Source organism: Taeniopygia guttata, chromosome 1 (genome assembly GCF_048771995.1).
Source record: "Taeniopygia guttata chromosome 1, bTaeGut7.mat, whole genome shotgun sequence".
NCBI classification, from domain to species: domain Eukaryota; kingdom Metazoa; phylum Chordata; class Aves; order Passeriformes; family Estrildidae; genus Taeniopygia; species Taeniopygia guttata.
The window spans coordinates 86,694,947-86,720,021 of record NC_133024.1 but is presented as its reverse complement, the minus strand read 5'-3'; the positions used below and the strand labels follow the sequence as shown (position 1 = coordinate 86,720,021).

The window sequence follows — 25,075 nt, the reverse complement described above, 5'->3', positions numbered from 1 at the left end:
TTGAATATTAATAAAGTACCCAGAAGGCAGGTGAGAACAGTTTTCTCAGTCAATGCTTTGCTTTTGGTGAAAAATACTTTCAGAAAATAAAACAGTAGTCATACTATCCAGAGGCCTCAGCCAGGTCATGAAATGAAGCTGAAATGGTCTTTCAGGGACTCTTCCTTCAGTGTCTTCAGAGATACATGCTAAATGTAATTTAAGAAAGTGAGTTTGTAGTGAAAGGGATGGGGGAAGACAGACTTGAGAATGAGGAAAGGACAGTGGAAATTTTTAGCTCGCATAGATAAACAACCAATACCTAATGACTTCATAAATCATAAGGCAAAATCCTCATTTGGCCCCAGGACTGACACTTAATACCACAGGATTCTGATTGTACATAATATATGTCAGCTTATTGAATGAAATTAGAGCTAAAAATAATAATTGGATAAATATTTCTGCAGTATTCAAAAAAGCAAGAATCTGCCTTCCTTTCCCACACGTCCAGTCTTTTCCCTTCTCTTCTTTCAGCTGACAAACACAGCTTTCTAGGTGAGGTGCAGACACAAGTATGCACACACACACGGAAATACACACACACCTCAGTGCATGCACACAGGTTTTAGCTTGATATTTGTTTTAAAGGCTGCTGTGCAAAGTCTGGTGGATTAATAATACGCCTTTCCAAGACAAACACACACTTAGAGTGTGTTTTGGAGCCACCACTTGAACTCAGAAACAATCCCACTTTTCCTAGCTTCAAATAAACATAGTAACTAGAAAGAAAAGGTGGTTTAAAAATCAAAAGACAATTTTCTGGCACTGCCAGATATAGAAAATGTGTAGATAAAACAAAAATATCAGCTTCTCTTACATCCCTTTCTTTCTGTTCTATTTCCTTTTGTAAAAATTGATTCCTTTATTAAGAGTTACTTACTTTTTGCTTCTTGCAACCAGCAGTAAGTGTGTAGAATCAGTCCATTAATGCTCTGCATCTCTACTGTCACTTTCATCTAAAGTAATCAGAGGATCCCCACAATGTTAGTTTGAGTATGAGCCACTCTTTTTTACAAGTTCAATCACAACTGCTTTTTGGCAGAAATGGAAATATAATTAACCCCTTTGTTTTCCCCTTCTCCCTTTCCAAGGTCCTAAGCATGTTTGTTCCAACCTCTATGTCGTGCACAAATGTTGGTGAGCCATGTGGTAGACATCACAGCATCACAGAAATAAATATGCTCAAAAAATATGCCTCCTTTCTTTGGGGGCAAAGGAACCTGTGTCTCAGCCAAGGCAGTCCCCAGCTGAATTTCACCATGAACATTTGTGCCAGGACAGCACCAGGGCAGAAACAATTTGCTGACAGATCAAAGGGGCGCTGCTACACCTGCTAAAGCTATCCCTGACTTTCTATATCCATTTATAATCTAAAAGAAGAATAATTTACATATAGGGTTCTACCTCTTCTAGGATCAGGGTCAAAAATCAAATCTTTATTTACTCAGCCAAGGTCACAGAGAAAATCAGCAGCGGCAGGATATGGTCCCATAGTTTGTTTACTGGGTCTGCATCATCCTGATAGAGAAACACTATTTAAAATAGCTTCTAAAAAGTTTTCAGTAACTAGTTTCTCAGGATATATAATTGCACATTACTGTGGTGTTTAAATCACTTCTGAAAGTCCTGTGTGGAATTGTAAAGTTATTTGAAGACAAAGCAATCTCCAGCATGCATAGTTCAAAATGAGCTAATGTTAGAAGCCTGTGCTGCTCATGGGCACATTAGCCAGGCCTTTATCCCCCCTCCTCCCCTAAACTGCATGCCTAGAGATGTATGAACCACTTTCTGAGCCAGGTCACCTTTAAGAGCACAGTGACATGCCACAGAATTATTCCCCAGTCCTCACCAGAGATGTCTGCAAGTGCAAAGCCTGTGACAAAGGACTGAAATGACAGCACTTTGACTCACTTCTACATTGTGTTTGTTTAGGAAGGTCCTAGAAATTGTATTTCACCAACCACATTCGCTATCAACACACAATTATCTGGCTTAATCATGTGGAACAGTGGCAAATTCACCTGGGGCTTAGGAACTAATGACATTCTCGTCTGAGCTGCTTTAGTGAAATGGCCTAGCACCTGAAGCAGGAACAGCAAGATTGCTCAAGAAAATTTGGTTTTCTTTTTTCATTTCACAGCATAGGGGCTCTGCTCAAATCAACAAACGCTGCTGATTAAATAGCTGTGGTAGTTGACTTATTTGCACTTGTGTGTATGGCTCTGAATGTACATTGAGAATCCCTAACCTTTACAGGAAAAGAATTGTCTGTGACTTGTTTTTAATATGTTGTATTTTGACATAGAAAATAGTAAAATAATTTTTCATTTTATAACTTTGGTATGATGAGATCTGTAAGTGTGGGTAACTCCAAATATTCCAAAACCAGCATGGGACAAGAGCAAAACAACTCCACCTTTTCTCACACTGAATGTATTTGTATCTATTTTTTGTCAGCAGCCTGGGAAGGGTCATATAAATTCTGCTTGCTCAACAGAAACTCGGATTCTTATGTTGGTCTCCCCCCTAGTATACAGGAGATGGGATAAGTTGTGCTGCTGCTGATTATGCCACTAAATCTCAAAAGTTTAGAGGTAGGAAAAGATGAGAAATTAAATGTTCAGGCTCCTGAATGCTTATAAAAAAGGGATAGGGAGGCTTTGGGACCACCTAACTCCTTCTATTTTGGCAAAGGAAAATAAACTAGCCCTATTTCCATGAATAAAGTCTTTTGAAAAACATTCAGAAAGATATAGTAAGTGAGGTTTTCATACTCAACCTTCATATACATCTTTGGAATTTCATGTTCAAGGACTTCACTTCAAAGCAAAATACCCACATTCTTGCACAGACAACTCCAAAACAAGGCAGCCCAATGCTGGGCTTGGTGTGACCATTTTGCCTGTTATGAAAATTAATTAGCATTAAGCGCAATATGGATATCAGCTCAGACTGGTACACAGATGAAATTTAGTTTATATGGATAAGCCGCAAAGCCACCCACTCAAAGTTGATTCTGCTTTTGACTACTACTATATCCTACTAATGCAGCACAAAGCAGGATTTGCAGCAGAAGACACCCCCTACAGCCTCTATACCATGATTACTCCCACTTCAGCAAAAGAAGCACTCATATAAGGTTGTGCATAAAGCAGTTTTTGCCAAGCCAGCCTACACAGCCCACATTTTGGAATCCCAATGCCCTTCCACTGATTGCCTGGCTCATTATAACAAAGCTCTGGCAGCAAAAGCTTTGGCAGTTTCTGGAGGAGTCAGTGATTCAGGATCCTCTTAGTAAGTGGCACTATTGCAGATACTCCTGGTAGGTTCTGTGAAAATATGCATTTCCCTTTTGTGAGTCAGTGCCTCAACACAGTCAGGCATAAATCTGGCCAAAAGGGTCACTGAAAGATTGAAAAGGCAAGTCCAGTTCTGTAAATACAAGGACAGGAAACATCCTTAATATCAGAAGCCCACAGAGAAGCTATTCCATATGGTCAGAAATGAAGAGTTTGTTTTGATGTTGATCTCCAGAGAAAATGATTGCTGACACGCCATGTCATTTAACTGGAAAGAGCTGAAGCTTTGCAGCAGATGGACTGAAATGGAAAAGAGCAGAGGGGCAGAGTTGTTCAGATTCACTCTAATGTAATGTTCGAGCATCTCAGGAGGAGCATAGAATATCCTTTTTTTTCCTGAACTATCTCAACAAAAAAAAAAAAAAAAAAAAAAAGGTAAAACAAGAATAATTTTGGAGGCTATGAGACATTATAGGTCTTCATAGCAAGCCTTCTGTGCTGCAGGAAGCTGAGGCTTACCTGTTCATTGCAGGAGAGTCACCCAGCATATTACACTGTCCCTGGAATTTCTCAATCACCCAAAGGCTCAATTTCTTACATATACCTCTACACCACTACTATTGATCTCATGGGGAACTTGGGGTTTCTAGAATGCCCAAAGATATTCCACCTATTTCCTTAGCACTGGGCTTGGCACTGTCTCAGCAACCACATGAAAGCCCGCCCTTGATGTCTACAGCGAGCTTTGCACTACTGCAGTGAATATTTCCCCTTGATGTCCCACTCTGTCATTATTGTAGGTTTTTTAGCACTCCAGATCATGGTGCTTTTTAAATCTCAGCTCACCATCAGCATAAATCAGTATAGCTAGACTGAAGTCAGTTACAGCAGGTAGTATTGAGAGAGAATCCAGACAGTAAATCCAACTCAGTGAAATGAAGAAAGTTCCTTTTCAGTACATCTGTGTCACTATTTCTGCAAGACCCCTATGTGCTCTAAGGCCACGCTTTAACACCGGAATATCTAACATCTCAGGGGAAAGATCAAAACAACCAAACTGGCTGTATTTCTGTGACAAATAGGGGGATAAATGCAGTCAGCAAGTGTTTGTAAGGCTTATGTGACAAGAGTGCATTGCCATCAAAAGCAGTTTAGTTAGTGAGTTCAACAGTTGGAGGACACAATCAATTCACTGTATGCCAACAAAAGAATGTCACAGATAATGGGGAAAACTTGCTTCCAAATGGTCTTACCCTATGGTCATTTTGGATATTTTGCTGTTCAGTCTGTAGTACTGATTAAATGAGGGAAAAGAAGAAAATGTGAGACTGGGTGCATTAATGCAGATATGTATGTGAATCCTATCATTAAAGCATTTGATTCTAGTCCCTACACAGAAGTTACCATACATACAGCCACTTATCACTAATACTAGATTTCATCAGGCATATCTAAATCAGGAAATAATATGGTAATTTTCACAGTCACCAACTGGAAAATATTTATGGCGCAGTAGTTTAATATATCTGTATTTTATATTTCTAAGATTGTACCTGATGACATAATAAGAGTTTGAGTTTAAATAACAGCTGAATGATTTCAGAAAGAAAAAAAATGCACTGGTAGAAAGCTTACTCCTTTATAAAAAATCTTTTCCACGTTCATCGGGATTGCCAGCCTGGGGCAAACTTAATTAAAGTCAATGGAGAAAAAAATTGAATACTTAAAAGTGCTATTTGGGGTTCATAGAGCTTGAATGACTCAAAATATGAAATATTCAATTACTAATAATTGTGGGGTTTTGTTTGGTGAGCATTTTGTCACTCACTCCACACTTCACATCCTCCTCCTTTCATTCTCTTCTAGACAGAAGGCCTAAAAGAGAAGAAAATCAGCAGCTCAAGTTCCAGTTCCCAGAGTGAAGAGGTACCCAGATTTCACCAGCCTATTGCTCTTCATCATCCTTTGATTCAGACCTTGTGCTTGCTGCTTTCTTGGTGGCTCCTTTCCTCTCTCCCTGAAACATGTTCTCTCTTCTCTCAGTCTTTTTTTTCACTTTTTCTGGGTGTGATCATGATTCATGAAGTGATGATCTGACTTTGAACATGTCCTTGCATTTAGCAGCTCCCTGGCTTAGGTGCCAGGGAGGCTTTGAATTTCTTACTGACTTGAACACAGCATTAAATAAACTCAAATGCTTTAAATGGAGATTTGAAGGAAATATTATCTGGAGATATTTTTCAGCAGACGCTCAACAGGGCTTGTAAAGGGAAATCTGTTGGGCAAAGGCAATGAAACTTGAAATGGTTTTGTTTACTGGACTGCAGTATTAGGGGAGGTGAACTCAATTTTAAATACATCCTCTGCCCAAAGTGGCTTCTGATTCCAAATATTTAGTTTCATATCTTGGGGGACAGAGTTCATTGGGATTGATGCTTCAGTAAAAGACAAAATACTATGCAAGAGGTCAAGCAATTTCCTCACCTTTGAAATTTAAACCAAATCAAATCAATATTTAGATGTATATGATAAAATAGGGCATGAAAAAACTGAAGTCAGCCTAAGACTAATGTTAATTGTTTCCTAATTTCAAATATTTTCCAAGAACTATGAAAAGAAGGACAGTTTGGTCTCAGTTATGAGATATTCAACAATTTCAGAATTATTGGAAGAAAAAAGGGTAAAGTTCATTAAGTGACTGATGAGGACAGGCTATTTGAGTGAGTTTTAAAAAAATATTTTACTGTCTCACAATAAAAGAAAATCCTAACCTGAAGAAATGGCAAATTAATTAACATATTCTCCAGTACTTAATGACACCTCAGTAGAAGGAAACTCTTAAAATATGAAACCCTTGACATTGCCAGAATAGAAAAAAAAAGTACATGTCTCTCAGTAGGTACCAGAGACCTATATTATGTCCTACTGTTGGTTACAGAATTTTCAATATTTTCTTATCCTTTTTCACTCATATGAGCTGCAGCTTATAACAGTGGTAATCATTTCCTGTGTTTGAAAAAGAGATGAAAGCATTCATGGATGAAAGCAAGTTGGATTTAATCTCCTTCTCTCTCATCCAGTGCACTGTACTGATCATTTTCCAAAAAAACAAGACTTAAGCTCATTTTTGTCATGACAAAACTAGTTTCATAATAATCAGATGGCAATTCCTAGTGTACACAATTCTAATATAATTACCAGGAGGAAATGTAGAGGGAGTTGCAGGTTTGAGATAAAGAAAAGCCTGTGAATTTTGTATTAATGTCTCAGACTCTCTTATTTGTGCAAGTAATCAATCTTTCGGGGAGTAGAATAGTAATTCTTTGTGAAAAAATGACAAGAGTCTGAGGAAGAAAGAAGATAATCTGAGTTTCATTCTGTACACAGCAGGTCAGCTGTGATTGACAAAGCTCATCACAAAACTATAGCTCCCGGAATAATCCCAATAGCAGAGTTTCATTTGCAGCCGAAGCAGTGTTAATGACATGTTTAACAGCTGCTTGTTGAAGTTTGGAATCTGCATTAACCTGCAGAGCAGTGAACAGAGAAATGAGGGGAAGTATTGAAATCAAGCCCTCATTATGCCAACAGCCCAGGGTGAGGGGTAACGAGGGGCTGGTGGAGCAGGCAGGCGGAGAGGCAGGTTCGGAGGGCTCAGCTGCAGATAAGGATACTGGAGGAGAGGGCAGCATCCAGTCAATGAACACAAAAGGCTGCACAAGGCAACCGACAGGCTTGAGCCACGACACCAAGGAAAGAGGAGATTCGACACCTGGAATGAACAAAAAGGGAGAGATGGAAAATTGAGGACTGGCAGCATGGCTTGTGAAGAGAACCAACGGCACCGTTCCTTTCACGTTATCACGCTCCTCAGCCAGCCCGTTCTCCAGTCTGCAGCCGTTCTCTTTTAACCAGGGACCTTTGTCTACCCTATAAAGGTATAAAGCGGACTAATTTCACAGCATTCAGTCTCCTGCTGATATTACTTTTAATATCAGATGTTATCCCTGATGAAGAAACAAAGCCAAGACACTGAATGCCTTTCCATGTCACACTGATACCCAGCAATCAGATAGTTAATACTCTTATGACTCCAGTCCTCCTGCATCAATATATACCAATGCACATGTTAAGAGCCTGAGTGCACTTGAGCTGCCTGTAGACTGTTCTGTTCTACACCAACTCCCTCTTTCATACTGCTAATACTAACATCAGTTTCACAAAAGCAAAGGGCAAAGGCCTGGAAGTGTGACTCTTATGTGCATGCTTCAAAATGTTGGCAGTGCCAGCAGGCATCTTTTGATGGAGATGACAATTAATACAAACATATATACAGTACCTTCATAGGTTGAACAAAATGGCTCATTGTTATTCCTAGTACTGAATCAGCTATGGGGCACCATTAAAAGTCATTTGAAGGCCTTCCCTCACACGAATTTTACTGACTTTTCTTGTCTGAGAGTCTTCTTACTCAGTGTTTTTCACTGGAGTGGATTCCTCTCTGTTGCTTCCAGACATAAGGGGAACATATTTAATCCTTTTGAAAATAATTTGATTTACTCCATAAATTGTAGGTGAAAGCCACTGACCTTTCACCAAAGTCCCAGATTGTCTTAGGCTTCCAAGCGTGTAAATTCAAGCACATTACACCTTGAACTGAAGAGTTGCTTAAACACCTGGCTTAATGTCTTCCCAAAGGCAGACACTTGCAAAAATAGGTATATTTTTGGTAAAGTCTAGCTAGTCTAGACTCAGCAGATCCCTCAAAGTATCTCTGATCTGCTGCTATAGGGGCCCTTACCACTAACACAAGTGACTAGTCCTGGGGAGCTGGAAAAGATTTTTGTCTTTAATATTTTGAATTCAAAGCCAAGACATCCCAAGGATAAACAATTTCCATGAAAAGCAAAAGCAAAATTTAGAGGTGTGCAAGTCTGACAAGTTTAGAGGTCACACTAGTGCAAATGTCTACCATTCAAACCACCCACAATTTTCTTATTGTGCCTGCATCTCCAGTGTTTTATTTTCTACCTCTTTTTTATTTTTATTTCAAATGTCTTTGTCTCTAGTGAGGGTCAAAATCTCTGCTCTGGAACAACATTGTCTGGGAAGCAAGCCAAAACACAGTTGATGATTTCTGAAAAAAAAAACAGGAGAAAGCAGAACGACATTGAACTGGCATGGTCCAGAGGCTAGAGCAGGAGTCAGGGACCTGTGTTATATAAATACCTTCACAGTGATTTACCATAGCACCAATGACAATATTTCTTGACATTCTTAGTCAGAAGAGGTTTTGTTTACAAATAAAATCAAAATTAGGCTTCTATGGTCATTTTCTCTTGCCTGCTTGGTTTCATGTGGTGAACATATTTGAGACCATTTTGGTTCAGAGTCTTTTCACAAAAATTTTTTTGCAGACAACTTTCTAAAATCTAAAGGCACATAGCAACGCAAAAGCTGCATTAGGGCAAAACTGGCAGTAGATACACATGCAAGGCAGAAGTAATATATGTCATCTCTGCCAGTTAAAATCTTCTACAACCTCAGAAAATGCATGTGGTTTGTCATTCTAGCCACTTGCCCAGAAAAATGTTCATATCCCGCGAAAAATTTCACTTACTCCCTTAGCTGTTCTGTGGACTCAGGCATTAAAAATCAGACAAACTTTGGTAATATCTTCTTATGTTTAAACATCCATTTTCTGACTCTGAATAATGTCAGATACTGCTTGTGTTTTTTTCTTTATGCATACCTGCTAGCTATTGCATTATCAAAGACTTAGATAGCATTGTTAATTTGTCCCCTAAAATATATGTGATGGATTTACACAGATCCTGATGGTTTTGACAGTAAAATCTACTCCTGGGACAGTCTTCTTAATCCGTGTTCCCAAACAAACCTCAGGGCAAAGACTGAATGATAGTAAGCTGTTGAACATGAGAATACATAATAAACAAAAGGAAATTAGATATATCTATGGAACAATTTGGCAATGTGTTTAAACACTTTTGTTGTGATTTTCAGAGCTACTTTTTACATAAAATTACTCTATGAGATAGATAATTTTCTCAGAAAAGGCTTAGGAAGCCTTATTAGTTTCAGCTCAGCCTTTAATTTTGAAGTGGCCAGGAAGTTTGTATTACAGAGAATATAAGGTGAGAAGAAAGGTTAGTCTTTGAATATAAATACACACAATTCAGTGACTAGAGCTAACCACTGTTCAATTGCTACTTCATTTTCCTTCACAATATCAGAGCTCCATAACTTCTGTTGAATTTTAGCATAATTTATGAATTTTAATATTTTCTATAAGATCATAATAATCATTGAGGAGTATTCCTAGCATTGTGCTTTGCTTTCCATATCTTACTTTTTCAAGTGCTTTATCATCTACTGTTTGACTTCTCTGCAATAACTACAATCTAGTACTGCACTGCTAACAGCAAAAGCTCAATTTCATCTGGAAGGCAGAGTTTGGAAGGCAGGGATTTGCTGAAACTTGGAGATGAAGTATATAGGAGCCCCAAACTATGAGAGTTTCTTTGGAGATAAATATTTCCCACTATAAGGAGTACAACATTGAGGATTCCCTTTGGGAAACAATACTGCTGTTGTCATCTGCAATGATTATACCAGGTCTACTCAATGTTCTCCATTAACAGTATGCAGCTTCACAAGTGCTTTAGAGAGACAGTAGAGTGCTTTAGTATCACAATACCTGAAGCATAGAGAGTTGAAGGGACTTACCTGAAATCCCTCATCAGACCAGAAGGATACTCTTTCCCATGCCTCCTGTCACACAGCTTCCCTATGCAGAGTATTTTGCAACCTGACAGTTGAACTAGCAAGTCTTTCAGCTTTGTCAAGGTAAATCGTCAGCAGTGTTCCAGGAAATCAGGATGAACATGTAGAAATTATGAAGATACTGAAATGTCCACAAAGCCAGCAGCTGGACTGAGATATATAGACTAAATACATAATTTTGTTTTACTGACCAATGCGTACTCTTACTAGAAACTCCTTTAACACTACAGATGTTAATCTCTGATTAATCTCTGATTTAGGTTTCATCATGAAGTGTCTCCACATGCAGTGGGATCAACACCTTGCACAAGAAAGAATTGTCAAAACAGGGATTTCCTTGTAGGAAAATGGGAGTATACACAAATAGACAATATACTGATTTTCATTCTGTTTCAGTGTAAAAAATATTACAATCATCCTGTGGCTTTTCTAAAGTTTTTTAAGTTGTTTAATTTCAGACCAAGGGAAAAAAAAAAAATAAAATAAAATAAAATATTAAAAAAGGAAAAAATGTTAAAAAGATAGCTTTTGCCTAAATGCATGTACATTACACACACACACACACACACACACACACACACTCACACACACACACAAATTTGGTGTAAGGAAGCAAGAAGATTTTGACACCTTTTATTGGGAGCATATGCTATATTTGCCGTTAGCATTTCAGGACCTTTTTTTATAGCTGGATAAGAATGGGCTGGTAGAAGCATAAATGAGAATCCAACTCCATACCTGTCTGAACAAATTTCTTGCACTAATGGGTTGAATTACAGGAGATGATCTTGTTGCCATATGTGCGTTTTGCTGCTCTTAACCATATGGCTTTACCGCTAAGCAAAATATTTCTAGATTTCTATTTTTTTCATCCTCAAGCTGGGACAAATGTCAGCTTTTTGAAATTTTTCCCACATTGAGAATCAGGGAAAAAATGTATTAAAGTAGTTAAAATATTTCCTTTATGTCTCAGACTTTCACAAAAGTTTACAGTAAATTATTCTAGTTTACTAAGCAATCAGTTATTTTGTGCTGAAAATAGTGATAGTTTTAATACAGCTAAGTTCAGAACAGACTGATAACTTATCAGGTTTTTTGAAAAGTTTGAGCTTGAATGAATAAATATATTTAGCAGATAAGTGCCATTTCAGTTGAAAACTTTTTCAAGTCATGTCAAATAAAAGTAATGCATACTTATGATTAGAAGGGAAGCCAATAAGCTTTTTCTTAGTGCAGAAAGGGACTTGGGGAAATGTGAAAGTGGGAGAGGAAAAGTAGCCAGAGGTAGATTTTGTATAGGATCAGAGATTTCAAATCAGGCATGGATCAGGATAAAATGAAAAAGCAAATAAATGAGTGAATAAATCAGGAATGTCAAAGCAGAAAGCACAAAAGAAAAAGAGCTTTGGTAAGGACTGTGATTTAATTGTGGCTAAGAGAGAAAATATGAAGTCTGTACTTTGTCATTAAGCTGGCTGTAACTTAAGCAAATTGCTGCCTTTTTTTGGATTTGAATCATAAAACCATATGGTTATAAGAGAACATTGAAATGGGCCACATGGGTGGTAATGGCAACTGACTGCATACCTTGTGTGTCTCTTAGTTTAGTTTCAACCAAAAGGGTCATCTTCACAGATTCTTAGACTACCCCATGATTTGAACCCAACTGGTAAGAAGAGCCAAGGACAGATCTGTTTCAACAGCACACTATGAGCTGGGAGCGAAACGCTGATGCACCAAATCCTTGACTAGCTTTGTAGAGAATGATAGATGCAGTCACAGAATCTCCCCTTTGAAATTACTTCCTAAATGGAGGGAGAAACAATGGAGAACTAGACAGATGAGTGACAGCCTTCTTTTAGCATTTTCCCACCAATGCCCATCTCTCAACACAATAAGAAAATATAAGTGGTTCTTCATCTTTCACTTGATCATAGACACAAAAAAAAGATCAACACCACTGAGTACCTGAAGACGATGGTGAAAAAATGCAGAAAGTATGTCCACCACGTTGCAAGGCAATGTGTTTCTCTGCCACAATCTGGGGCAGAATGCAGCAAGAACTCCTCCTCTCCAGCTACATGACCAAACACTGTGAACAATTTTCCTGGTTTTCTATTCCATGATAAGAAAGAAAACACCTGGGATGCTCACCTTGACAAAGCTAAAGGGGCAGAGAGGGCCTGCTCTCTTTTTTTGGGAAGTCTTGTTCCTGATAAGTCCTTAGACCACTCATAAAGAGAGATCTTATTCTGCTTAAAAATGCAATATGGATCTAAAAGCAGATGAATTCTCTGTATTAGTAGGAAAGAAGATACATGGGCAATTATTGCTTATTTCATAATCATTTTAGGTTTTAAGAAATCAATTAATGCAAAGCTAATGCACGTCTTCCCTGATGTTTTTAAAGGTCACCCACCCTTTTCTTTCAAAGATCAAAAGAATGAACTAATACCATAGTAAATGTTCAAGCCTGCAAAGTGTCCCTCCTCCGTGACATGACTTAGGTGTTTGTTCCTTCCATGCTTTGATCTTTTCCCAGTAGCATGCAGGCACTGTAACCTTTAAGTCTGAATTGAACTTGCCAACTCCTAATGACTGAGCAGGTTCAAAACTGAACAGAAGTAGTATTTTCCATTCATTGCTAATAGGAATAGAGGAGTCTTTCAGACTTTACATTGTCAGCATGAAAGAAGTTGCCTATGAGTATTTACCTTCAAATTGAAGAGAATTTTACAGCTTCTGCTAAAGCTAAATTTTACCTAGTTTCATGATGAGGCTGCTCTCACAGAAAGCACAGATTAAGTCAGCATCTGTCAGGAAAGAGAAATATTAGATGAATTCTTCAATGGCAACAGGAATTTACCCCCTTTTTCTGCCTAGCATGGCAGCAAATATGCTCATGAAGCATCTTTTTAAAAAATACCATTGTTCCCCAAAATCAGAAGCTAAGAATTTATGGAAGAAATCAAAAGACATTTCTGGAGGCTAGGAGCTGATGCAATTTGGCCATTACTACTTCTGCTGGATTTTGGAGCATTATAATCTCTAGTGAGTCTCTCGTGTCAGAGTCAACTGCAATAGCAACAATCACTGAATGCACAGCTGGATCCTTCTATACCAATTGACTCACACTGGCCATTTGCTCACTACATTTCCAAATCAAAATTTGTATTAGATAGAAAAAATCTGAACATTAATATTATAAGGTTTTTTGTAAAAGTTTTATTTTCCTGCAGGAGTGGTCTAAGATGTTTCATTCTTGCTTGGGATGAAAAAGTACTGAATTATGACAACCCGAATGTCAGTCTGCTCAAGTCATACTTTTAGTACATGCTAAAGCCTTACAAACAGACCAGCATTTTCTCCTTGAATTTAGAAGTATGACTTTACTTATGGTTCTGTGCAAAGACAGTGACTCAGTTCCTAGGGGTTTTTTTATTATGTGGGTAGAAGGCTAGGTACTAAATATCCCCCTTTATTATAACATTACAGATTTAGTTATTTAAGAGCAAAATAGTGGGCCGCTAAAAACCATATTTCTTAGAGACTGGAGAGAGCAATAAATCACTGTTAAATTTAGTTTTCTTTTTCACAATTCTACCCATTATTAAAATCTCTATTCAAGTCTGTGAATTGATTTGAAGCAGAACTCTGTGGATATCCGATATACTCTCTCCAGGGGAATCCAGAGATTGCAGCATGTTCTGAAAGAGCAATGAACTTACTGGCCTTTTCCATGATGTCAAAAGAAATTCCTGTCCTGGACAGATAGCAGCCATATCTCAGTAAGATAAGAGATTGAGAACTGCTGTTTTGTTCTAGGATGGTTAATTTGGGTTTCTTATTCAATCTTCTTTTTGATGGGGATGAACTGTGCTTCCAACCAGATCTTACAGAAAAAAATTGGAAAAAAGCTTTTTATTTACTGCATGTATATTTGTGTACTTGAAATCCACTTCCCATTAAATTTGTATATGTATGTCAGGAAAAAAGGACACTTAGACTGCAATAAATGTTTTTTTCTTAGCACATGATCATATGTGTATGCAGGAAGTGGTTTTAGCATACTCTTTTTCTTCTTGCTTTGTTTCAATCTATTGGTTTTTTGCCTTTGTACTATTCATTTACCTCCAATTTAAGAAATAGTAATTTTTTTTAAATAGTACTTTGCAAAGGGCACCAACATATGCAGAATTTGCCCAGAAAAAAATCTTACCAAAAGTGGCTGATAACCACAAATTGTTTTTTTGACTCTGAAGTATTATGGAAAAAAATAACAGTCCTCTTGTTGCTCAGGCAGCCAGCATACTTCACTAAAGCTAAAATATTACTTGAGGTTTGGTTATCAGAAAGGAGAAAACTTTGATTCTCAAAGTCAGGAGTAGATGAGTGCACATCATAACAATGTTATGACCATTTAATCGTTTTTCCATAAGAAAAGATTAAAATGCCTTAGTTATGCTAGATTAAATGCTCATTCAATAATTGCAATGGACAGTATGCTTTCAGAGTAGGAGAATTAAATTAAAAGAAAGACAACTACAGAAAATGTACTAGTGGTAGAATTAGACAATGTTTCATCAGTCCCTGATGTCTCTACAGTAATGAACCTGTCAAAAGATAATAATATTTTAGTGAAAGGTGTGATTGGATGAGTCACATTATTTATTAACTGTTACCCTAAAATATCACTTTTGTCTTATTATTAAAGAATGGTTAGAGGGCAGCAGGGATGCCTGACATAAAGCATTAAAACATGGATTATGGCTATAACAGGCCATGAAGTGTATATGCTGTGCTGTAAACTCTGTAGCACAAGTGGCTAACACCTGATGACTCAGAGGAACCATAAACTGGCAGACTTTGTGTAAGGGCTTTGGTTTGGTCTGCTAATTCAGTAGTGTATTTAGCTATTTTCCTGGAGCTACCTTTGTCAAAACATCTTAACCATCCAGTGGATACAATCTTGTATTCTAAATTTGATTTTCAAAGCATTGCAATGAAACACTTTCTTTTTCTGTTTTTTGTTTGGGTTGAATTTTTTTAATTATGGTGGTAATGGTAGAAGGCAGGAGGGTGTTATATAAAAAGGAGCCAACAGCAGTAGCAAACTGAGCAGAAAGTCACAATAAGCTCTCTGGTATTCCCACATCACCTGCATTTTATTTCAAGTCCAGCCTAGGTCATCTACTTGTATGTTAAAGAGGGGATCTCAAAAAGTCTGCTATACAAGATAATGGAGAGTGAAAATTTACACAGTGGTGTTATTGATGAGAGCAAAAGAGCTACTATGAGATGGGTAGGATGTGGCTCCTATTATGAGGAGGCCATACCTAAACCACAGAAAGTATGTACACAGAAAGTTTCACTCAAAATGATCCTTTCTTTTATTTTTTAAAGCAACTGGACTGAAAAATCAAGAGTCCAGACTTCCACAGAAATGTCTGACATTTTTACAAAAAAACCAAAAAAAAACCCAAAAAAAAACCATGGAAGACACAAATAATTTTGCATTTTTTTAATCCATATTTCCTTAGCTCAGCTCAGGATCAGCAATTACAAGTAAGACTCTGCCAAATCATATTGCCCTGTAGCAGTTGCTGGTTGCTCAGAATAGTCTTTCCTGTAGCTATTAGACTACATCACATAGATAAAATGCAAGATGTGACATTGTATATGAAAGCAGCTTTTAAACAGCAAATGTACAAGCTTTAACTAAGCATGTGAGCTTACCTAAAACTGGGCCTCAACTTCATTCTCAAACAAAATGTAAATGTATTTTGCATTTCCAGAAACTGTTCTGAGAGAAGACGAAAAGTTACCAATTATATACCAAGAAAAAGCTAGCCTTGTGGAAAGAGGAAAAGGTATTTAAAGTGAACCCATTCATTGATAAAAATGCAACTACTCCTGTTAGATGCAACTTGATCCAAAGTGCTATGTGTGGGGTTAAATCCCTCATGTTCCTTGAAATACAAACTCTTCAATAAATCAGGGGCAGCAGCAAGGTTTTGACTTTTCCCATTACTGCCATAAGACCTTCTGTAAGACATTAATTCAGGGTGTAATACTGCAACAATAATGGACAACATCAGACTGGCAAAGTCCTGCATGTACGTCTCAATGTTTATGTTTTGTTAGAAAGGTTACTCATGAACAAACTAAGATGAATGACACACTGGGGCAGATAACAGGAGTGGGCATATCACCTGAGCTTCATCAGCATCATTGAACCTCAGCACACCCTCTTGCCAACCTGCAGATGGGGCCTTCAGGGCTCCTGGAGACACACCGACACACCCATGTGGAAAGATAAAACCCCACAGAGTGTGTATTTACATACATGATTATCATGCTTTAATATTCAGTAAATTCCACAAGCTCTATTGAAATTAATGTTATCAAGACCACAGCAGATGCTGAGCTGCTGAGAAAACCCAAACACTGGAGCTAAAGCTACATCCTTTTTTGGTTAAATACACAAACCTTGTTCTGGTTTCCTTTCTGTGGAAAACTGAAATCCTGAAAGGCTTCCTGAGCTGGTTCACACTCTTTAAATTGTAGCTGAAACAGTACCCTGGTACCAGCTTCCTGCCATACTCAGAATGATCATGAAGATAGTTCCCATGACAAACCAAGGCTCATTGCTGCTGGAGAAATTATGTCAAATATTTTTTACTGTTTGACACTTTCAAGGATGATTACTGCCAACCTAATATGCAAATGGGAGTATCAGAAGCATGCAGATTATATATATTTAAACTCTAATACAGGATTATATGAGAGCACTTACTGTCGCAGTGCTTGCCATTGACACAACTTCATTGAGATAATTTGGCTGTAGCAACCAAGGACAGCATATATACCATAATGTCCAGTTTCACATTATGGGGAGGGGAGGAGAATGGACACAAGCAAAGAAAATTTGTGATTTAATGCAAAACTGAATGAACAACTGTCCAAAAGAAACACACCACAAAAGATAAAGACAGTCAACATACCCTGAGACCTCCCCAAATACACCACGAATCACTCATGGCAGGAGTTGGAGGTGTCTGAGGTGGTTTGTGCAAGAACTGGTAAACACCTTATTTGCACCTTTGTGGTTAACAATTATATGTTGTAAATACCTATCTAATACCACCACACATACATCTCTACACAATTACAAGAATGCTGTTATCCAAGGGAAGTCCTGGACCTCACAATATCCTTTGGAAACAGTTGCTTCAATGGAATAGAAGATAGCTCACTGTTCAGGTTTCTAGAAAGGCTGTTTAAAAAAATAAGGCAAAGATTTGTTTTCAGCCCACAATATATGGACTATTTCTAAATGGCAAAGCAAGAGTTAATCTAATTCCCTAAAGCTCCTTATAAAATGACAGCTCTTAAAAGGGTTGTACCTATACTTATAGCTAACGATGCAAGTTACAAGGAAGTAGAGAATCAGGCCCACTTGACTCTAATCCTACTGAGTAAAATATATATTTGTACATTAATCAGAGTGTGCACAGAAATACCTATATAACAATACATAAGGAAATGAATGGATTAAAGCACAGAAAACTCCAGATGCTGGAAAAGATTTCGCATCCTTATTTTTAGCAGTCAGCATCAGCAAGATTGTCTTTCAAAGGAAAGAGAGAAACTGACTTCACAAAGACACTTGCATTTCAGGTCAGCGGTACTTAGGCAGTATTTCTGTTCCCAGATGGCTTCCTGAGTATATTTATAAGATGCAGAAAAAAAAAGGACCTGCAAATATTTCCGCACTCACTGCATCTTAATCTGGACAAGGGATTAAAGGGAGGTGCTTGCATAACAGTCTCTAACACACTTCACATGCCCATGCCTGTCTGAACAATTTCCATTCCAAAAGGACAGAAGATACTTGGCCCTTGAAGCCCTGCTACAGGAACTACAGAAAACCAAAGGATACACATCAGTACCAAGGACCAGACACAAGTTATGGCCACTCTCTCTTATTTACTTCTGAAATTCTTTGCACAAGCGACAACAATGTACAATGATCTGATAAACAGTACTGCTTTTTTATTTCTTTCAAGGTCAGTTCCAAGAAACCCTTGCTAGAATCAGCTAATTAATTTCTGGCCTCTTTAACTACAGGGTATTTGAAGCCACATGTTATGAATCATTTTCAGTTGAGATATTAAAATCAGATTACAATAGAAAAGCCTTGTAAATATTTGCCTTCAAATGAGGCTAAGAATAAATATATATTCAGTAATTCATCCATATTTAGCAGATATTAAAGAGACAAAGCATAGCTTTAAATTCACTTATCATTTTATACAAAGAGGGGAAATATGAAACTTGGCTTGATTAGCTTGTTTCTTCCTATGCTTTGTAATACCTTATTAAAATTTGAACTTTGAAATTGATTATTATCAGTCAAATAATGTCAGCAGAAATATTTAATCTGTGGTTAGAGCTTTATTAATAGAACTTTTATTTGAAGTGTTTTATGTCCAAAGAGGAAAAAAATAATAAAAAGAAAGCCTGAAATGGACTTGGATGGTTGATTTTACTTCACTCATCTCATTTTGAAACCCTAAATAACGTGCTGCTAAAGAAAAATCTCTAAATCTAACTTCCCACATACACACACTTTAGACTTCCAAGACTACAGAGCCCTCACTGAATGACCTATTCCTTTTTGACTGGCAGGTATTCAGGTCTTCATGCAACACAGGGTACAACTGGTCTTCCACACCAGGCAAAAAAAGACTGTTGAGCTCACTGGAAAGGACTCATAAAAGACATTTTCCCTCTTCCTCCCTCCTGATAATATTTTAACCATTAAAGAATGTCCATACAGTATAGAAGGGAAATAGGAAAATGATTGCTTCTTGTCTGGTTTTGACAAATGAGTAGTATTAGCTTATAAAATAAATTTTTAGACCTCTGATAGACCAAACCCCAAAATTAAATATAATTATTCTGACAAAAATGAGAATGACATTGCAAAGCCTCCAAGGGTGACATTAGAAATAAAAATCACTTCAGAATTTTGCTTATAGAGGAGTCACATTTATGGAAACCTGAGTGACTGTCATTCATAGTATTCCATTTTGTGCTATAGCAATGACATTGGAAATAGATTGCAGTTTCCCTGTAAAGTATCTTTTTATCTCCACTGACACATGCACCAAATACTGCAGAACGTAACCTATAAAGAAATATATATGAGAAATAGAATCATTGAGTCTTGCTCTGTGTTATTGTTTTTCCAGCAAATATTCTAGTTGTCATCCCTGTCAGGTATAAATTTGCAAGGATGGGATTTATCTTGAAAATAGAGGAAAGAGAAAGGGACAGGGAGGAGAGGAAGAGACAGAGGGAAGAAGGGAAGAGGAGGGAAAGATGAAGGTGATAGGGAAGGAGAAGTAGGGAAAAGTGAAGGGATGGAGGAAGGCAGGAAGGCAGGAAGGCAGGAAGGCAGGAAGGCAGGAAGGCAGGAAGGCAGGAAGGCAGGAAGGAAGGAAGGAAGGAAGGAAGGAAGGAAGGAAGGAAGGAAGGAAGGAAGGAAGGAAGGAAGAAGCAGATATTTTATTCATACAAAAACTACAGGTCATAGCTCTCAGGAACAAAGAAGGAAAAGATAATGCTCACCACTTCATCATGGTTTTATCACATTGACTACAAAGCCTAAAACCAAGAGGTACTTGCAAGGAGCTGATCATCCTCCATCAAAACTAAAAACAAAACAAAAAGCCTTTCAGGTCTCTACCTCCCTGTTGATTTGATAATGTCTGCCTTTGATAATGCTCCATTATACCAGTACAGGTTATGGCATTATCCACTGTGAGCAGTTCATAAAGACAGACACTAAAAAGAGGACTTTGAATTCTCTACTTGACATTTTCTTTCATAATGAAAGTTATGAAATGTGTTAGAAATCTACTCTACAGTAGCAGGGTGAAACACATTGTTTCACTCCTGAAAACTTGACTAAAATCACATAGCCACAACTGAATTTCTGTACATAGCAAAGGGCACTAAATAAATTGCTTTCCCAGGACTATGAAAGTAATGGTGAGAAAGGGGAAGAAGGGTGCTCATTACAAGCATGATGTTATATAATCACCGGAGTTCAAAAGAAGTTATATAATCACCAGAGTTTGTAACAGGGACTCTGCTACCGGTGCTGTTTTACAACCAGTTTGCAGAAAATCTCCATGTCCAATGCTCTTCCTGGCACTGCTCCTTTCACCCCTCAGCCTCATCCACAGGTGCTGGGTGCCATCCAAGGCAGGAAGATCACATGCCATCTGTGGCAACCCTCAGGAGACCTCAGTAAATAATTGTAGAAATTCACTTGGATTTTTATTTCAAGCAGCATTAACCCTTAGTCCCTTTCCTAACCTTCCCACTTAGTGGGAAAAAAAAAAAAATGTTCATTCAAATATAGACAAAAAAACCACATCAAAAACAATAATACGGTTCCTGCCATCCAAACACTGATCAGAGACAGAAGTTTTGGGTCCTACTGTGCCTCAATTTACTGAGACAACTTTTCATGCCAAACAAGAAAAATAATAGAAAATTTAGGAGTGAAGGTTTCTGCTTTGTGCCCCTTCAGACCCAGTCTGTTTTCTTTTTGGTTTGGGGATTTTTTTTTTTTCTTTTTGTAGCAATATTATTTGGAGTATAACAGATGCTACTACTTGTAGCTTCTATCCTGCAGAGTTTTCTTTGTCAAGACAAAGTTAGCACTCACACTTTCTTAGTAGACCTTAGCCATGTGACATTACTGGCATACTAATGCAAGCTTTGATATTTTAGTAGTTTTATAACTGAAAAAAATGCTATCAGATTTGAGATTGGTCACAAACAAAAGGCCTGATTGCTTTTACACAAAATAAACTTTATTTTAAAAGCATACATTAATAATGAATATAATAGAAATATTTAGATACTCTTTGGTTTATCTTAATATTATCTTAATAGTCACAACTTACATTTTATTGTAGGAAAATTTGAAAACAACAGTGACATTAAACAGGAGATTGTCAGAGAGAACCATAGAATTTGTGTCACTGGTCTGCTGAAGAAGTTCTTCGCCAAAAAATAACAGGAATTTTTCAGAATCCTGCATCAAATTGGCAGTAATATTAAATGGCAAGTGTTGCATGATTATATCAGCACTTCTTGCATTTTCTCTCCAGCACCCCAGTACACTGAATTAATTCAATATTTCCCTTGGGTTGGAGGCAGAAAATAGCATGAAAAAATGCAAAATAGCATGCCACCAATTTTGGAAAGGGATTTATTTGTGATGTTTTCTTTAGGAGTTCAATCTCCTGAAGAGCCAAAGGGCACGGTTAGTTTAACAGGGTTTGTATGAGACAATGGCTGCAATCTGCATCCTTTGGGCAAGTCTGCAGGACATAGCAACCAGCTGGGATGATCAAGCTGAAATGTGCATAGACATTGCCCCTGAAAAGTAGCTGTGGTCAGAAAAGCCCACTTTCTCAAGCACACCGGGCTGGTTGGGAATCATTTACCGCTGGCGGAGAAGCTGTTGCTTCATCATGGACCTGACCTGAGACTGACCTCCCTTCTCCTTCACCGAGCCCACGGCAGGAGCCAAAGCAGACACACAGAGAACATGGTGGGAGCTGGAGATTTGGAAATGTGTAAGGAATGGCAGGGAAAAATGAATTCTGAAGGAGACACGAGGCTGCTCAAGAAGGGAGGGAGGAAGGCAACAGCTCACCAGGCTGAGCCTTCCCTGCTGCAGAAGAGGAGCAGAGGAGGCTGCCTGTGTGCTCTTCCAGGAGCTATGCCAAGCATATGACTGCTGCTGATGGGGAAAGAGTTTCAGCGAACAAGCACATTCTTTGTAATGCAAAGGAGATGTTTCCTTACAGACCGGCTGAGGAGTGTTACTCCGGCTCTGCGGGTGCGTGAAACGAGAGGCTGCATCCATCCTGGCCCAGATGGCGTGACCCAGCTGTCTGTCGACGCACCCATGGGCCAGGAAGCTGGTTTTCTGTGCAAAATATTGCACAGAGTCAGTGTCTAAGTTTTTATATCTAAACCCTTGAATTCCCAGAAGGAATATATCATACAGTTGCTCAGTGTGCAAGAATAGCTATGACCTCAGCATTTAAAACAATAACTGAAACACATTTTAGGCAAGAAAGTAGCAAAATCACTCACTTCAATGCATGGCTAAGACAAAAAGACATACTGGCAATGTCTTTTTGGCTGATAATACCACCTACATGGCCACAGTGCAAAACTTGCCCTGTTGAAACCCTGCAATGCAGGGTTGGAAATGTTTAAAAATCTTAAAGTCCCCTGAGGGGACTTTTGTTTTTAACCAGTTTAAAATATTTCTATCCAGTTCTGCAGTTTCCCCCTCTAATGATTGAAATCAATGCACAGGGCCCAACTTTTTTGCTGCTCTCCTACCATATGAAAATTATGCTGGTGTGTGCTTTGTGCTGCCTTTCCCCATCACCCAGTGGGTGAATTTTGTAGCCTGCCTTGTTAGTGGCACAGCAGGCCGCCAAAAGGAAACCGAGTTGTTTGTACAAGATGAGATGTTGGGCTGCCAACTGTTATAAATCTTGTGCTACTTACAGCTTCGGCTTTTCTTCAAGTCTACTCCACCCCCTGCTGTGGTTTCGACTGTTGGAGCAACATTAGGAGGCACAACTGAAAGCAGTAATATTGGCATTTGTGGGGAAAATAAGAGGAAAAGTGAGGCACAAATGTTTCATTGCAAGAACTATATTCATAAGACCTGTAGCCACAGACATTTGGGCTCTGTGGCAGTGGAAAAGGCATTTGCCCCCTGCAATATTTACCTGTAGCTGTATTCATTGGCAACAGCTTGTTTGGTAAGTGTAACTGCTTGTAACCTTGCACGTGCTTCCCCACTGTCATATCATATTAAATGAGCTATAATTGTAGCCTATTAGAGTGCAATAACCTAAAAGTGATAGTGCATGACAGCACCTGTCAACACGTCATGGAGGATTGTACAGAATGCTGAATTATACCCATTTTATACCACATTAATGAGGCAGCTCATTCTTATCCGGTCATAAATAAACAGGTTTCAATTTCTTTATACACCATGAGAAGCTGGTTGTTTTTTTTTTTTTTCCCTTTTGCACAAAGAGCCAAAGAAGTCATGATAGGGTGATCTATTGCCTTAAAAGGAAGATCAGAGTGTGGTCATTAATAAAAATGAAGATATTATTTTTATCATTATTAATTGTTTTATGAATCCATCTTGGTGATTGCTTCTTTCCATTTTTTCTGGAAAAAATATAGAAACACATAACAAAATGCAAGACTGGTTTTCCCTAATAAACCTTTAATATAAAATAAATTGCATCAGCAGCACCCAAAGGACAGAGTGATACAGGCAGAAACCCGATCCCCTTAAGATCAATGGCTATTCTGGGGTTTATTCTAGTTCTCCCTCATAAACTGTCTAAGTCAGGTTTGAACTGGGAATGGGAAGAGGGAAAATGAAAATGACAGTGGGGAGAAGAAAGACAGAGAATGAGAGGCTTTCAGACAAATCAAAAGAAAAGCAAATGTATCAAAGCACATGTATAGTGCCCATTATTTTCTGTAACCTAACTAGATCACGGTGTCTTCATTTCCAAGAGCTGCTTAGGCTTCAGAGCCATAAATAACTGCCTGTGCTCTTCGGCTGAGCCCACATGAGGATAGGTTGGTGCAGTCCCTTTGAGCAAAGACCTCACCCCCTGACCCAGACAGAGGCCCTGGGCACCAAATATACCAGGGCAGTGATTCTGAGAGGTGGATGTGAGAAGTGTGGTCATTTTAGATCACCTTTGAGCTTCTTTCCTTTTCTTGCTCAAAGTTACTCAGCTAATGCAAGAAGAAGTAATTAATTCAGGAACTCTTAAGTGTATACATAAAGTATTATGTGCAGAAATAAAGCACACTTAAGAGAGAACCAATAAAAAATAGGTGGTATTTGTAAGAGAGAAAATATTTTCAATGTAATGAATATTAAAGGACTGGAAGAAACTGGCTACAAAAAAAAAAAAATGATCACTAAATTCTGCTCCTTTGCCAGGCATCTCCCACAGGGTCTGTGTGATGGGTGTCTTTTGGCTCCTGGGAAACAGCCTCTGCTCCTTCTTTGATCTTTGAACTGTTGCAGGAAGAAGAGCAAGCTTGAAAGCACAGCCCACAGGAGGCATGCCAGCTTTTCCTTAGGAAGTGAGAAAGAGAGATCCAGCCTTGGGAGCTGACACCTGGGCAGTCAGCGTGACCAGAAAATGATCTCACCCACCCTCAGCTCCACACAGGACCCCTCTGCACCTTGGGTAAGCCCCAGCTTGCCTCAGGAATGATGACTTTGGAACTACAGGGAAAACCTGTGATGCTTATCTGAATACTCTGAAACCAAAGGCGATTTCATTCTTTTTTTTTTCCTCAGGATTGGTGGTGCTAGTGGTCGGTGTTATGGAATGCTTAACTAAAACTTTCTTCATTTGTCAAGCCTTACTTACATTATTTATTCATTATTTAAAAATAAAAAACTAAATTATTCCTTTGTTTGAATATTTTCTCTCCAATCTTAGCTTCATAATAAAGAAACAGATTTAGAATTATGTTGTTCATGTCCAACAAAAGTAAGTTTAAAATCATAATTTGAAAATCAAGCCATCATTTCCCTCAGAATTTGTTTACAACCTGCCTTTCAACAAATGCACTGTCATGTGAAATAAGGGTTAAAGGACAGAGGAAGCAATGTTGTCAGGTAATAGGCAAATAAGTCTGGTTAAAATTGTTTCTGAAATTGGCTTGATTTGGCTAATAATTTTGACTGAAAAGGACCAAGATTTCAAAAAAAGATAAATTATTTCCATATTTTCACAATATTTTTCACATATTTTCAAAACCTT

At 38.2% G+C, this 25,075-nt stretch overlaps 1 long non-coding RNA gene across 1 annotated transcript in view; it reads left to right on the top strand.

The window, feature by feature from the left end:
• The window catches only part of LOC116808616 (uncharacterized), a 164,590-nt gene extending 139,871 nt beyond the window's left edge, over window positions 1–24,719 (top strand). The window contains exons 3-5 of the long non-coding RNA XR_004368430.3: window positions 5,208–5,267; window positions 24,328–24,493; window positions 24,607–24,719. This is a non-coding gene — a long non-coding RNA (uncharacterized lncRNA). The remainder of the gene's footprint in view (window positions 1–5,207; window positions 5,268–24,327; window positions 24,494–24,606) is intronic.
• The last annotated feature ends 356 nt before the right edge of the window (window positions 24,720–25,075 follow it).